Below are 13,631 nucleotides of genomic sequence, written 5' to 3' on the forward strand. Positions count from 1 at the left end.
TTGTTTTATGAAATTTTTAGTTTAAGAATTGTGTATGCTATGAATTGCCAACTGCAAGGTTTTTCGGGTTTGGAGCCTACTAGTGGTCGAATTGTAATGTAACAACCATCTAATTTCTATTTGAATTTAATAAAAATATGCATGATTTTATATAAAAAGTATTTTACTCCAACACAAGTACAAAACCAAAGTTTTAAAATGATCACATACTAGTTAAATACCAACTAGTTTAAACATTCAAACAGGATTAGTGAATTGATTACATCATAAACATTGTCTAAACAAAGTTAAATTAACGCGGAAGCTTCAAAAGTTCGTGTTCGGTTCTTCAAAACATGCTTGATCGCCATCCGGAAAGACCCCATCATCACCTAGAGTCAAAACCACTTAAAAAGTTAGTTTTGACATTGATATAATGCATTTAAACAAGTTCTAGTATCGAATCATCAAAAAAATAAAATAAAATTTCAGTTTTGGTCCTGTCGCGTGACGCGCCAGAACTCCCTTGACTTGTCGCGAGGACTCCCGCGTGTCACGCCAGATCCAAAGGATCTTGTCGCCTGGCGCGGGGGAAACCATTTTCCAGCAGGTGCAGGTTTTTGACCTGCATTTCCTGCCAACTCCGAAATTCACCAATTTTAACTTCAAATGCCCATAACTTTTGATCCGTAGGTCCGTTTTAGGTGATTCTTTTTCCTATACGTCTGTAAATTAATTACCAACGTGTCTATTACAATTATCATACTGAAAATTTGGTTTACGGGCTGAAAGTCTATAAATCCCTAATATATTTCTTCGAACCGCATAGTTTTGCACTAAAACTATCATCAATATTTTTATGACCACAAGGCTTATTTTACCCATCTTCCGGGGCTTACGATCATTGGCGTTTCATTACCAATTCCATGGTTTACGCTCTTATGATCTACAATCGCCAAGGAATCTTTCAATAATTTCATAGTATCGATTAAACACACATTTATTTGACCCGTTTGGCCGATTTATGGAGTTCACCATTTCAACAATAACCAAACGTTTTCTAATCTAGTTTTGACCGTTCAATTAAGTAGTGATCATCGCCGCTTTAACTAATACAAATCCTTATTCTAAAACCCAGCTTTGAATAACTACAATATCAAATTATCATAATGTAACGAAACAAGTTACATACTTGCATAATTCATCAACATTGGTTTCTAACCATAATTACCCATTCCCGAGCTTGTCAATCTTAGCGTATCACGTCCATTCCATGGTTTACGCTTTTATAATTCAAATTTAATGAGTGACATTTAAGTTACTTCGAACACTACCATTTCGATCATTATTTGACCCATGTGGTTGTCTAATGCAATTCACCATTTTATCAACATACCAAACTCATTACCCCCAATATTTTAACTTGTTTCTTTATCTAGTGAGTTACATCACTTTATTTACATTCCATACATGACTAATTAAACAATATTATCAACCAACATTTCTAATTAACTATTTTGACCCGTTTGGTTTGTCGAGTGAATTTCGTCACTTCTATGACATACCAAACTCGCAATTGACACTACAATCTCATTAACATTTCTAAGACTATTGTTTATGCATAATATAACGAAACCGAAGTTACGTACCTTTAGTGCTTTTCCTTCAAGCGCGCATCAACTCCGGCTCGTCCGCTTGAAGATTCAATTCCTTTGCCTATAGAGTTCAATCAATGACTTGTTTAGAACTCGTATTATTTCATATAACGCATAATTCACCATAACATTCAAAATGCGTTTTTACTGAAAATTTCAACATCTAGTTTTCTTTTAGGCATTTCAACAAACACCTAAAGGGCATAGTTTTGCTAAATCAATAACCAAGTTTCATAACTAGTCATTTAGCCAATTTTGAACATTTTTCACAAATTCAAATGTCTAGTTATACATCAACACCTAGACTTATTTCATGGAGCTCAAATAACACTAGATTAATAATCATAATTCTAGTGTTCATCATCTTTTTACAAAGCCAATTTAATACATAAATGGGTGATTATAAATCTCATATCTATTGACACTAATGCATCAAATTATTGACTAGGGTTTGTCATAAATCATGAATTTATCATAACTTTATTCCAGAATCAAACATGCAAGTTTAGATTTCTACTTCATGTGTTCATCAAGAAATCAAACCAAAACCAAAAGACTAAATTCAACATACCTTGTGATCTACTAACTTAGGTGATCACGATTTTAGTTAAAGCCCCAATTCTTTTGGCTTGATTGCTCTTGTTTTCTTGAGTTTCTTGTGGTTTAGGGTTGTGAATAAGACCCCCCTTTTTGGCTCCTGATGAACTCGCCAGACACACACACATATGTGTGTTTTATATTTTTTTTTTTGTTTTAGTAAAAGAACTTGATCCCAATTGCCCATGTTTAGTCCCTCAACATTTATAGGTTTATAATTTAGGCCAATTTGCTTCAAGCTTCCTTATTGTTTAGCAATTTATGATTAACTAGGTTAGTAAATCCTAGTTACGTTATTATTCAGTAGAACCAATATATTTACCATGTGTAAATAATTATCGTTTTCTAATATTTTCGGGGTGTTACACCCCGTTACCTCAGGTCTTTTATAAGCTTTGTTTCCTCCAAAGCTTTGATTCACTTTTTAGTTAATATTAGGCTTATTTATTTAGATCCTAATATTTACCGGGTTTATTTTTACCACTACAGTATTTTACCCGTTTATTTTTTGTTACTTTATTATAATTAATAAACCCGTTTTTGGGGTGTTACATGTAATCCCGGCTACACAGCCGGTTTGATTTGTTTGGCCGGTATCGGTTGAGTTCCGTAAAAATACTATAATTATAATAAAACTACGTTTTTAGTAAACATTTGATCATAATGTTGATAGAAACTAGAACCATAAAAAGGACTATCGTAACGAACCAATATTGTTTGGCCAGTATCGATTAAGTTTGGTAAAAAAAAAATACTTACTTTTAATACAACTCCATTTATATTTGTATCATAATGTTGAAAAAAAATGAAACATAAGTATGTATTTATATTTATAGGGTTAGGTTTTGATACAAATTAGTTTTAATATACAAATAGGCTTAAAGTAAGAAGTGAATGAGGAATTTTTTATTTTATTTTATTTTATGTTTTTTCCTATCTTGTTAAACACGAATGTTAATCCCAAAATCTGAAGAAAAAAATGTGTATTTACACTAGTATAATTACCTTAGGGTAATTATAATTACCCTGGGTAATTACACATAATTACTCTAAATACAAGAATTTCTTTTTACATTTTGCAACTTAACATCATGCATAAGTAGATAGAAACAAAATAAATAAAATTTTCATCCTTCACTTCTCATGTTAAGAGCTATTTGTATGTTAAGATTTATTTGTATTTAGACAAAATTGCATAAATCAACCTTTATGTTATACCTAAACTGCACTTCATATATTTCACTATGAAATCGGTAAAACCTAACCTTTATGTTCATGTTTTGTAACATTCTATAACCTTTACAACGAACGTCGTCCAAAAACTCAGTTAAGTTACCTCATATGCTTTGCATGTGAGGATACTATGTTTTTTTTATAACATAAAGGTTGATTTGTGCAAAAAGATTATTTATAACATAAAGGTTGATTTGTGCAAATTGTTATTATATATAGTAAAATATTTTTTTTTGAAAAAACATTATTATTTGTTAATAATTATATATTTATATATATAAACACATATAAAAATTAGTTTTAAATTTATTTTATAAAAATTCTGATTTTAATATTTTTATAAAGTAAATAATAATGACAAGATAAATTACTTTTTATATAAAGTATAACTAAAACACAAATTCTTTTTAAATAAAGTTAATGTAATATCCGGAATATTTATATAATTATATATAGAGTTAATTGTCGGGATGGTACCTGTGGTTTCACGTTTAGTCCCCAGCTTTCGAAAATAGCAGGTATGCTCCCTATGGTTTGTCATTTTGTTACTCGTATAGTCCCCTGACATGCACTCAGGGGACTATCCGAGTAACAAAATGACAAACCATAGGAAGCATACCTCCTATTTCCAAACTAACTGACATCTACTCGGGGGACTATCCGAGTAACAAAATAACAAACCATAGGGAGCATACCTGCTATTTTCAAAAGGTGGGGACTAAACGTGAAAAAACGTGAAACCACAGGGACCATCCAGGCAATTAACTCTTATATATATATATATATTATAACGGACGTTTTAAAACTACTCAAACTAAAAGGTATTTTTTTATGTATATGTTAGTAAGTGTTTATAAAATCAAAATATTAGACAAATTTATATTGATAAAAGAATTAATAAATTAATTTGACGTTTAAAAAATCTTTAATAAACTTAAGTGAACAAATTCTAAATATAGAATATGTAAATAATACTAATACAAATGCAATAGAAAATAATAGAATGTCTTAAACTGCATATATATTTTCAATATTGCATTTGTATTATTTACATATTATATATTTAGAGTTTGTTTATTGGAGTTTATTCACGATTTTTTTAAACGTCAAATTAATTTAGTAGTTTATGTTATCGATATAAATTTGTCTAATATTTTGTTTTTATAAAAACATACTTACATATACATAAAAAATACCTTTTAGTTTGAGTAGTTTTAAAACATCCGTTATAATCAATGTTGCAGAAATCGGCCTAGGCGGCCGATTAATCGGCGCCTAGGCGCTAGTCGGTGGGTTACTGCCTAAATTTAAGCTAGTCGGTCAAAAAAATCGGTTATGGTCTAAATCGGTCAAAGTCGGTAAAAGTCGGAAAAAATCGTCAAAGTTGGTCAAAATCGGACTAATCGGGCCCATGTTTTTTTGACCCAAAAAACCCAATTTTTGAAACCTGGCCCAGGGTTTAAAGCCCAAATTTTAGTTATAAACCTATTTTAATATTTAAGTTTAGGTATTTTAACATTTAACCCCCTCCATCTTTCACTAGTTTACATATGGTCCTAAACTTTTAAATTTATTAATAAAAAGTATAAAGTTATCTCCTAAACTTGTAAATTTATTAATAAAAAGTATAAAGTTATCTATATATATATAAAAATTTGTAAAATTATACTTAAAAAGTCCAATCCGATTAATCCCGATTAATCCCTAGGCTACACCTCACCGCCCGACTAGCGCCTAGCGCCTTCTACAACATTGGTTATAGTTATAAAAATATTCCGGATATTACAATAATTTTATTTTAAAAGAATTTGTGTTTTATTTTGTGACACCCCGTTGAAACGCTTTTACTCACACTAGCTTGACAGTGGCTGCCTTAACTTTCGGGACGAAAGTTCCTAAAACGTGGGGATAATGTGACACTTCGGACCTTCCCGGGGAAACTTTCTTGATGTAACGTTTCATGTACGTATTTTATTAAATGAAAACGATGAATTAATTGTTATTATGTGTTATATGCCGATTTACTTATGTGTATATATGTATATATATGTGTTATATATATATATAAACCGAAACCTCAACCCGACTCGAGACCGTGGTCTCGAGTGAACAGTAGCAATGGGCCGGTTGGGCCTTGTAACCGAGAACCCAATCCGGAATTCCCCTAAGCCCATTCGGAACATTTTATATAAACCCAACCCCACCTCCCTTATCCATTTTACACACTCTTTTCTCACACTCTCCTCTCATCTTCTTCACTAAACCCTAAAACCCTAAATTTCTAGTAACCAAAATCATCTCCCCATTCCCCCGTATCTCTCGGATCAAGTGAGCTATCGACAAGGAGGATCGGCCGAACCAAGAGACCACCCGAACACCCCTTTTCTCTCAACCCCGAGTAACCGGTTAGTGTTTTTATGTTCATGGTTATTGATGATTGCTATGGTTTTATGCTTGTTGATGTGATTAGAGGTTTTAGTATGAATATTAGGCTTGTATGTTCATAATTATGCTAAGGAAGGTGATGTTTTGTTGATCATAGTTTTGGGTTATCCAATATATGTTAAGGGGTTGGTTAGAATTGCATGTTCTTAGGATTTGATTGTTAACAAGTATGATTTCTATGTTAGGATAGGTGTTATAATCCTTGTCAAGAAATGATTCACGGTTTTATAAGCTTCCTGTTTGGATTCGGGTTTATTTATAGTTCATGATTTCTTGATTAAAGGTTTGGAGTTTTATTGAATGAATGAAGAACAGTTTGAATGTGTATAATAGTTTGAAAATGCTGATTTTGATCCAAATTGGTGCATAAATCGACCAACAAACATGTTTTAGTGGAAATAGTACAACATTTACATAAAAATGCAATTTCATTGGATAGTACAAGTCTGCAGGTTCTAGAAGGGATTGCCATGCACGTTATCACGGTTGCGAGTCGCAACCTTTGGTTGCTACTCGAAACCACGCGTGACCAGTCGAAACCTCCCAGTTGCGAGTCGCAATCAGCACGCATCAAACCTGGTTGCGAGTCACAACCAAACCTGCTAAGTCGCATCCTCCGGTTACGAGTCGTAACCAAAGCGTGACGGACCGAGACCGCAGTTGCGAGTCGCAACCTCGGTTGCGAGTCGCAACCACCTTAGTTTCGACTGGGCTGTTTTATGTTATTGGGCCTTGACTGTTTGTCTTGTTGTTGTTTTGGGCTTCAACTGTTGGGCCTCCTATGGACTGGACTTCATCTTGATCTGCTACTGTATGCATATATGTTACTGTTTGTATTTCTGACTGTTAACTGTTTGTATACGTGCATGCTATACGTGTTTGCTTATACCCGACTTGACCCATACTTGGTAACCATGCTAGGACGTGGTGACCAACATACTTAACCAAGTAACGTATCATACCGAGCAACCCAAGGTGAGTTCACAACTTAAAAGCATGCGTCCCGGTGGTTTGGGACACGAGACTAAAACAACCCTATCCCCTTGTAAAGGGGATACCGTCTACACTCCTTCCCTAGTTATTGGGAAACCACTTACTTTATCTTCCCTTGCATTGGGAAACCTTTTTAGTTAATTACTGTTTATACGGATTGCAACTAACGGCACTAAACGCAACTCTATCACTCAAGTCCCTACTACATAATACCGATTAGTCGCCGGTGCCAGGCGAACGGGTTATTAGTTGATAGCGCTATTTAGGTCTTACCAGCCTCACACCGTGCCATGGTATGGGATCGGTCGTGAACTAATGTACTCAGGCATCCGTCAATGCTGATAGAACATTGACATCGGGGCATCCTGCGGAAACGCATTCGGTTACCTAGTGTTCGGTATTGGAAAAACAGTTTAGTCGCTAACTTTTGGGGTAGCTCCCCATGGCATGTATAAACGGATAAATTAACTGGTGAAACGAGTTTTTGGTAATTAAAACTGGACAACTAGTGAACTCACTCAGCATTATTGTTGACCCCTTTACTGCATGCTTTGCAGGTGGCCAGTGACTGGAGCAGCTACTTGGGATGTGTAGTGGTCGTCTGCCCGTGCGTTGGGCATTTATTATGCTTGCTTTATGAACATTACTTAAAACTGTTAATTATGCTTCCGCTACATTTACTCTGAACTTAAAACGCTGAACTTGATGTTTGCTAATCTTATGGTTAGTAAGTATTACTTTAATATTAACCAATGCTTAGTATAATTGGTGGCTGGATCCTGGTCAGTCACGCCCCCGAAGCGGGTGTTATCCGCGGGTGGATTTTGGGGGTGTGACAGATTGGTATCAGAGCCATTGGTTATAGTGAACTTGGTTTTAAAAAGGGGAAAAATCTTTTTGAGAAAAACCAGACTATAACCCGTGACTCGTGACGACACTACACTCCAAGTACAAGGCTCGACTTATCTGACCTCATAGCTCGGACCCATAGTTACTTGCTTACTTGTCTTATGCTCTCTGCTTTACTATACGTACTAGTTGCCTGATTAGATAGATACATCTTCTCTCTTCTATCTTATTCTCGCTATCACGCACTCATACTATGTTTTCTGGTTATGAAGACAATGAGTGGACGCGGACGAGGAAACGTCAACATGACCCCGGCTCAGTTCACTAGCCTGCTCAACACTGTGGCTGCAGCTTTCGCAGCTCACCCTATAGGTCAGCCTGCACCTGTGCAACCACGTGTTTGTACCTTCAAGACCTTTATGGATTGCAAGCCTCTTCCTTTCAATGGCACGGAGGGTGCCATAGGCCTTCTGCACTGGATTGAGAAGGTCGAAGCTGTTTTTGCTGTCTGTGAATGCCCAACTGCTAACTGGGTAAAGTTTGCTACTGGTACTCTAGAGGGAAGCGCTCTTTCATGGTGGAAGGCGCAAATTCAAATGCTTGGCTTGGAGACTGCAAACGCTACTGCGTGGGAAGATTTCAAGGATATGATCAAGGAAGAGTACTGTCACAGGGATGACATCCACAAGCTGGAAAATGAGTACTATGAACTCAAGATGGTTGGGTCAGAGATTGAGACCTACACCAAGCTGTCCAACGACTATGCTGCTCTTTGTCCAAACATGTCTCGACCTATGTATCGAAGGATCGAACTGTACATCAAGGGTCTGGCTCCAGAAATTCGAAGCCATGTAACTTCAGCCAACCACACTACCATTCAGCCGATCGTTCGACTTGCTCACAAACTCACGGATCAGGCTGTGGAAGAGGGCAGGTTGCCCAAAAGGATCAGTGCTGCGGAAGGAAGTTCTAGTGATGGCAAACGAAAGTGGGATGGAAATCAGGGTAAGGATGCTAACCCTACTCAAGCCCCAGCTCAGCAAAGGAAAACTGACAACAGCAAAGGCACTCAGCAACAGGGTGGCTACCGGGGAAACTACCCTAAGTGCAACAAGTGTAACAGGCACCACAATGGGGCATGTAACAAGGGTCAGTGTCAGCGATGCCACAAGATGGGGCACGAAGCCAAGGATTGTAGAAGTCAGTTCCCGGCAAGGCAAAATCAGCAACAACCCCAACAGCAACAGCAGCAGGGAAACAACAGAGTATGTTTTAAATGCGGGGCAACGGGGCACATGCGAAAGGATTGCCCTGAACTGAATCAGAATCGCAACAATCAGGGAGCTGGGAACAATGAGCAAAACAACAATGCTGGGAATGCAAGGGGCAGAGCTTTTGTGATTGGAGCTGGAGAAGCAAGGAACGACCCTAACGTCGTGGCGGGTAAGTTCCTACTTGATGATCGTTATGTTTCTGTGTTATTTGATTCCGGTGCCGATGCCAGTTATGTATCCCTTCGCATTAGTAAGAAACTTAAGCATTCGCCCGCATTATTAAGTTCTAAGCATACCGTCGAGATAGCTAATGGTAAGAACATCGAGGCCACGCACGTGATCCACGACTGCACCCTAGAATTGTCTGGCCATACGTTTAGTATCGATCTCTTCCCTGTCAAACTTGGAAGCTTCGACGTCGTCATTGGTATGGATTGGTTATCCAAACATCGTGCTGAGATCCTCTGTCAAGAGAAAGCAGTTCGTATACCTCGCCGTTCTGGTCAACCCCTCATCGTTCAAGGCAACAAAGGTGGAGAAGTCACAGGCATTATCTCGCTTCTAAAAGCCCAGAAGTGTTTGCAGAAAGGGCACACCGCTATCTTAGCACTTGTCACCAACGCCCACGATAAGGAAAAGAGGATTGAAGATTTTCCTGTAGTACGCGACTATCCCGAGGTATTTCCTGAGGAATTACCTGGACTCCCTCCTCACCGTCAGGTCGAATTCCAAATCGAGCTAGCTCCCGGAGCAGCACCCATAGCTCGTGCACCGTACCGATTGGCTCCTGCAGAGCTGAAGGAACTCTCTACGCAACTACAAGAACTATTGGATAAAGGATTTATCCGTCCTAGTTCATCACCCTGGGGAGCCCCAGTACTCTTTGTCAAGAAGAAGGATGGCACATTCCGAATGTGCATCGACTATCGTGAGCTGAACAAGGTTACCATCAAGAATCGTTACCCTCTCCCGCGCATCGACGACCTATTCGATCAGTTGCAAGGATCGAGCTACTATTCAAAGATTGACCTGCGATCAGGCTATCATCAGTTGAGAGTACGTGACGAAGACATCTCGAAGACTGCGTTCAGGACCCGTTATGGTCACTATGAATTTCTCGTCATGCCTTTTGGAATGACCAACGCACCTGCAGTGTTCATGGATCTTATGAACCGCGTATGTAAGCCTTACCTCGACAAATTCGTGATCGTGTTTATCGACGACATCTTGATTTATTCGAAAAGTCAAGAAGAGCATGAACAGCACCTACGCCTTATTCTGGAACTCCTTCACAACGAGCAACTGTACGCCAAATTCTCTAAATGTGACTTCTGGCTTCGAGAAGTCCATTTCCTCGGCCATGTGGTTAATAAGAACGGAATTCACGTCGACCCCGCCAAGATCGAATCGATAAAGAACTGGCCTACGCCTAAGACCCCCACTGAAGTTCGCCAATTCTTGGGTTTGGCGGGCTACTACCGCAGATTCATTCAGGGATTCTCAAAGATTGCACAACCTCTCACAACACTCACTCAGAAAGGCGTCGCCTACAAGTGGAATACAGCACAGGAATCTGCCTTTCAGAGGCTTAAGGATAACCTCTGTAGCGCTCCTATTCTCTCGTTGCCTGACGGCACGGACGACTTTGTGGTTTACTGCGATGCGTCTATTCATGGGCTCGGTTGCGTGCTAATGCAACGCGAGAAAGTTATCGCCTACGCCTCTCGACAACTCAAGACGCATGAGAAGAACTACACGACGCACGACTTGGAACTAGGAGCAGTGGTTTTTGCTCTTAAGATATGGAGACATTACCTGTACGGTACCAAGTGCACTATTTACACCGATCACAGGAGTCTCGAGCATATCTTTAGGCAAAAGGAATTGAACATGCGACAGCGTCGATGGGTCGAACTCTTGAATGACTACGAATGCGCCATCAAGTATCATCCGGGCAAGGCCAATGTCGTGGCAGACGCCCTCAGTCGAAAGGACACCGTACCAAAGCGCGTGCGAGCACTGCAACTTACCATCCAGTCTAACCTCCCTACTCAGATTCGAAATGCTCAGGTTGAAGCATTGAAGCCGGAAAACATTAGGGCTGAGTCTCTGCGTGGATCGAGACAGCAACTAGAACAGAAAGAAGATGGTGCTTACTATGTAACAGGACGCATCTGGGTTCCACTCTTTGGAGGTTTACGTGAACTCGTGATGGACGAAGCCCACAAGTCCCGCTACTCAGTACATCCTGGTTCGGACAAGATGTACCACGACTTGAAGACTACATACTGGTGGCCTGGTATGAAGGCCCACATAGCGACATACGTCAGCAAATGCTTGACTTGCGCGAGAGTCAAGACAGAATACCAGAAGCCAGCAGGTCTACTCCAACAACCAGAAATCCCGAAATGGAAATGGGAGCAAATTTCCATGGATTTTGTTACAGGGCTACCTAGATCTCAACGCGGAAATGATGCTATTTGGGTAATAGTGGATCGACTAACCAAGTCCGCACACTTTCTGGCTATTAAGGAAACAGACAAGTTTTCTACCCTGGCAGAGATTTACTTAAAGGAAGTAGTTTCGAGGCACGGAGTGCCAACCTCGATTATTTCAGACCGAGACGCTCGATTTACTTCGGAACTGTGGCAAGCTATGCACAAATGCTTTGGCTCACGTTTGGATATGAGCACTGCTTATCACCCGCAAACGGATGGACAGTCCGAACGTACCATCCAAACTCTAGAAGACATGCTTAGAGCGTGTGTGATCGACTTTGGCAAGAATTGGGAGAAGCATCTACCGTTAGTAGAGTTCTCATACAACAACAGCTACCACACTAGTATTCAGGCAGCACCTTTTGAGGCATTGTACGGTCGTAAATGCCGGTCACCTCTCTGCTGGGCAGAAATCGGTGATAGTCAAATCACGGGCCCAGAGATGGTGGTAAATACAACGGAAAAGATTGCCCAGATCAGACAACGCATGGCGGCAGCTCGTGACCGTCAGAAGAGCTACGCTGATAAGCGTAGGAAACCGTTGGAATTCCAGGTCGGTGACCGGGTTCTACTTAAAGTCTCACCCTGGAAGGGTGTGGTTCGCTTTGGCAAACGGGGCAAGCTTAATCCGCGATATATCGGACCATTCGAAATTACCGAGAAGATCGGTAAGGTTGCTTATAGATTGAACCTGCCTGAAGAACTGAGTGCGGTACACAACGTTTTTCATGTATCCAACCTGAAGAAGTGTTTGTCGGATGAAACACTTGTGATTCCTTTTAAGGAACTAACGATTGATGAACAGCTACACTTTACTGAGGAACCGATTGAGATCACGGATCGAGAGATCAAAATCCTCAAACGTAGCCAGATACCTCTTGTACGAGTTCGTTGGAACTCGCGACGTGGCCCAGAGTATACCTGGGAGCGGGAAGACCAGATGAAGCACAAGTATCCCCAGTTGTTCCCTAACGAAAATCCCAGCACTGAAGCTACGAACGAATTTCGGGACGAAATTCCAAACTAACGGGGGGATGATGTGACACCCCGTTGAAACGCTTTTACTCACACTAGCTTGACAGTGGCTGCCTTAACTTTCGGGACGAAAGTTCCTAAAACGTGGGGATAATGTGACACTTCGGACCTTCCCGGGGAAACTTTCTTGATGTAACGTTTCATGTACGTATTTTATTAAATGAAAACGATGAATTAATTGTTATTATGTGTTATATGCCGATTTACTTATGTGTATATATGTATATATATGTGTTATATATATATATAAACCGAAACCTCAACCCGACTCGAGACCGTGGTCTCGAGTGAACAGTAGCAATGGGCCGGTTGGGCCTTGTAACCGAGAACCCAATCCGGAATTCCCCTAAGCCCATTCGGAACATTTTATATAAACCCAACCCCACCTCCCTTATCCATTTTACACACTCTTTTCTCACACTCTCCTCTCATCTTCTTCACTAAACCCTAAAACCCTAAATTTCTAGTAACCAAAATCATCTCCCCATTCCCCCGTATCTCTCGGATCAAGTGAGCTATCGACAAGGAGGATCGGCCGAACCAAGAGACCACCCGAACACCCCTTTTCTCTCAACCCCGAGTAACCGGTTAGTGTTTTTATGTTCATGGTTATTGATGATTGCTATGGTTTTATGCTTGTTGATGTGATTAGAGGTTTTAGTATGAATATTAGGCTTGTATGTTCATAATTATGCTAAGGAAGGTGATGTTTTGTTGATCATAGTTTTGGGTTATCCAATATATGTTAAGGGGTTGGTTAGAATTGCATGTTCTTAGGATTTGATTGTTAACAAGTATGATTTCTATGTTAGGATAGGTGTTATAATCCTTGTCAAGAAATGATTCACGGTTTTATAAGCTTCCTGTTTGGATTCGGGTTTATTTATAGTTCATGATTTCTTGATTAAAGGTTTGGAGTTTTATTGAATGAATGAAGAACAGTTTGAATGTGTATAATAGTTTGAAAATGCTGATTTTGATCCAAATTGGTGCATAAATCGACCAACAAACATGTTTTAGTGGAAATAGTACAACATTTACATAAAAATGCAATTTCATTGGATAGTACAAGT

At 39.3% G+C, this 13,631-nt stretch overlaps 1 long non-coding RNA gene across 1 annotated transcript; it reads right to left on the reverse strand.

The window, feature by feature from the left end:
* Nucleotides 1–236: 236 nt before the first annotated feature.
* LOC110905868 lies at nt 237–2,339 on the reverse strand. Its single transcript, XR_002573485.2, has 3 exons — nt 2,206–2,339; nt 1,629–1,695; nt 237–371 (listed from the first exon to the last, which is right to left on the reverse strand). It is a non-coding gene; the product is annotated as an uncharacterized LOC110905868 (long non-coding RNA).
* Between the last annotated feature and the right edge of the window lie 11,292 nt (nt 2,340–13,631).

This window comes from Helianthus annuus, chromosome 7 (genome assembly GCF_002127325.2).
Source record: "Helianthus annuus cultivar XRQ/B chromosome 7, HanXRQr2.0-SUNRISE, whole genome shotgun sequence".
NCBI lineage: Eukaryota > Viridiplantae > Streptophyta > Magnoliopsida > Asterales > Asteraceae > Helianthus > Helianthus annuus.